A 4,000-nucleotide genomic window follows, 5' to 3' on the forward strand; every position below is an offset into this window, starting at 1 on the left:
GCTGCCCTGCCCTGTTACTACCTACTTATACCAGTTGGCAAAACACAAACAATGTGAAATATGACACACAAGGAAATTCCCAAGCTTCCACCATATGGCACATTTTACCAGAGCAGCTTAGTTGAATGACAAATTGTTCAAAAAGGGGAAATCCAGGAGATTAATATACACTGATTAATTTAAAAAAATGCGTGCTTGATTTAGCCATAAATGTCTCCTAGACAGAAGAAAAACAATGACAACCTTGTTTTCTTGTTTCAGTTTTGCTGTTGGTCTATATTTTTCCTCAGCACAAGCCTGACATTTTGCTTACTCTATCATTCTTTGTAGATAATGTTATTTTACAATCCAACAAACATTTAGGAGTCTGACATAAAAATTTAGAACTGAATGTACAGCCCTTGAAAGATGGTGCAGCCTTCCCCACACTACCCTGTCAATGCACTTTCAGCCTGGCATGGAGACGCCACCTCAGAGGTGTCTTATGCCCATTCATTGGCTTCTCTGCTGAGATATTCAACAGGGGTGCTAGTTATAATGAGTTTTGTCACTCCGATACCTGCCCTCTTAGAACCAGGTTGTTCAACAACCCATGTCATATAGGTCACCAAAAGGACCTGTTAAATGGAATATCTCTACCAAAATGCTCTCTGGCTCATTACGACTCAGCCATCCAGTCAAAGATACTGGGTCAGATTCTTTTCTCCTGACTGGCTACTTTTCACTGTTCAGACAGAGTGAAGGAGCTAGAATGTGAACACAGATGGTCAGCTGAGAATTCCCCTGGTGGGAGACTATTTGTGTTTGTAGAAATCACTCAAAAAAGAATATTTGCAGAAATAATTTCAAGTAATACTAAATCTAGACACAGAAATTGGTCCCTATACTTGGAACAGTGTTTTTCCTACAAGTCAAGAAGCCTCTCTCTTTCTTCAAATTCCTCCATAAAACCCTTTTCTTTTGGATAACTTTCCAAAGTTGACCTCCTCTCTGGCATTATCTGCACACAGTGTAGGTTTGATCTTTGATCTGTATATTGTATTTGCTGGAATTGGAGTGAAAGATGATTGGGGCTGAGCCTTTGTCTTTCTTTCTCTCTCTTTCTTAAGCAGCACATCCACTTGCTATGCTCTCTAATGCTATGGAGGTGGGAGACACATAAGTACCTGAATAGAGCAGAAAGGATAACCTCCCACACAAAGAAGCATACATGCAGCCCCTGAAATATCACAATAAATATACATGAAGGGGTTTTCAGAGGAGTGTAACACAAAGATTTTAATTCAGGAAATTGTCCCATCTCCTGCCCAAATAACTTGTCTCTGGGTTTCCTCTCAAACCTGGATTTCCCCTAGAGGAAAATAGCAAGTTCTTAGAGTCTTTCTTTAAAGGGGTTGGGGGAAATAAAGCAATTAATGTGTTTATATTATGGCTTGAAGCAAAGGCATTGACTTCAATGACCTTTGGATCAGGGCCTAAATGAGAAAGGAATTTGGTTGCATCATCCTTTTCCAGCTCACACTTGGTTTAGCCGCAAAGCAGTCTCACTACTGAGTGCCAGGTTAACAGTTCTCCACAGAGAACAGAGGAGTGATTCAACCCCTCTCAGAACAGCACAGCTAGGTCGCTTTCCTCCTTAGCTGGACAGCTGCCATTTCCTCTACTCACCAGGACTTCCCAGACTGTCCTCACTGGTGTCTAATTTCAGATCACTTTGTTGGCAAAGTATGGCTAGCAGCTTTAGTTGCTCTCATATGGAACCAGCTGATGCAGAATCCTCACCCAACCTAACTCCAAACTGGCCTTCCTCACCAGCCCCACATGGGTTGATCTGGAGACCAACTCCACAGCATGTTGGGGATGCACAAAAGGTAGTAAAAAGGGTCTTGCACATCCCTCCTCATCACAAGTTAATTTTACCCCTAGTAACTAATATTGCTTGAAATAAGTTTGCCACAGTTGTTCTCTCTTATTTAAATATAATTTTCTAGCACTCTTAACCAAGAGCACAACTGGAGCAGGAGAGAGAAGAACTGCTGCTTAAAAGGATGGTAAGTACAATTACTACAATTCGCAGCATCATTTTAAAAGCTTTAAACCCTCAAAGCTAGGCCATGTCTCTTGGCGCCTTTTTGTAGTTCCCAAGGGCATATGCAGAAGAAATCCTTGTTCAGCAGAGGTTGCTTGTAGAGGTTTCACAGTATTTTGTGGCTCTGCCCCCAAAGTTTATCCAATTCAGGAGCCTTTGAGACAGCAGAACATTCTGTAGGGGAACTTTACTCTATAGGCAGGTGAAATCTCAGTAAACCAGCTACTAACAGGCCATGATGAGCGTGAAAAACTCTGGAAAAATAAATACTGAAAATGTTGAGAGGAGGACGTGTTTCTCTTGATCAAACAGAGGCAAGTCCCTAGTGTCAGGAAGCTAGGGAATGGGATTTAAAAAGAAATGCTTGCTAACTAGTTCCATAAAATGATTAATTCAACTTTTAGCTGGATTAATCACCAGGTCATGAAACTGGTTTGTCTGCTGAGTAAAAGACAGATCTTCAGTTGCTGTAAATGAGCATAACTCCATAAAAGTAACTTGACCTATGCCGTTTTATTCCAACTGAGGATCTGGCCCACCAAATCAAAACCATGGAGAGCAGCCAACTCTTCCAAAATACTTCCATGGCATGGCTGGAAAGCTCATGTAGGCAAGGGCACAAAAGACCCATCATCACTTCTGAAGAGAGGTTGCATTCTGCATTACCACCTGAAATGATGCTCAAGTAGACGTTCGCAGGAAATTTAAATTTATTGATCAAGTTTTCCATAAAATATTTATGAAATTCACAGACATGTAGATTTAATTTAAGAAAAAGTGCCTCATTCTGTCACAGCAGTAAGAAAATATATTGAAACTTACAAATTTGGCACTAATATGCGTATTTTTAGAAGTTTTCAAGGAACCCTACTGTATATTTTGATTAGGAAAAGAAAGAATACTTCACCCATTACCAGTTAAGTGAACAATTGGTTAGCCTCACATTTTTGGGATAGCTACTGAATATTCATGAGAGATCATATTAAAGAGGAACTCAAGCATTTGCTAGCTCAGATCCAAAGGAAAAAAAGAAAGACAGCACAGCAGTTAAATGCAGTTCTGCTACCTGATTAATGTTTACCTTGCTATGAAGTACTTTCAGTGTATGCATAATGGAACAAACAGACAAACTCAACTTCATTAATCACACTTATTACTGAAAAATGTCATTGTTTCTATTCAACAATAAAATTATGTGTTTTAAAATAAAACCTACTAATGGATTCTTTGTTGATTTTTAAAACTATTTCTGAACAAGACACTTTCTAATCTGAATAACCTACATGCAAAAATCAGTAAATCACTGTTTCAGGTTGCTTTTACATTTTATATGTAGTTTGCAAAAATCGACTTGTGTGATAAGAAAATTGGATGAAAATCTTTGCCACATTAACATTACATTTCTATTTAACTAACTCTCTAAAGATGTTCTCTTTATTTACCTGTCTTGTTTTTGACTTATAATTAAGTAAATTTTAGAGCACTGTAAACCAAGGATATCTGTCACTATTCTTTATTTTTCTTAAAGAGGTTTATGTCTGAGATCAGAAACCCCACCCCAACTATGGGTTAGATTTTTAAGGACACAAACTGTAATAAGAAGTGATGCATAATGGTGCTGCTCTAGGAAGATTTCAGGGAAGAGCTGTTGTTCCTGGGGAGAAGTAATTTAATGGAAGATTCCCAGAATTTATTTTGCTAGTATTTAATGTAAAAGTTAGACATACTGCTTTCTGGAATTGCTTAACTTCTCTGGACGGACAAAACATTTTTTTTGGTATAACTGTTGAATTACAATGCATCTTCGCTATCCAGTTATTTAGCATTGAACAGAATGCAAAAAAGGTAACGCCAAGTCAAGAGAAATAACTATTACTCAGCAAGAATCTGAATGTTGATACACTGCAGTTT

This window comes from Natator depressus, chromosome 7, assembly GCF_965152275.1.
Source record: "Natator depressus isolate rNatDep1 chromosome 7, rNatDep2.hap1, whole genome shotgun sequence".
Lineage (NCBI taxonomy): Eukaryota > Metazoa > Chordata > Testudines > Cheloniidae > Natator > Natator depressus.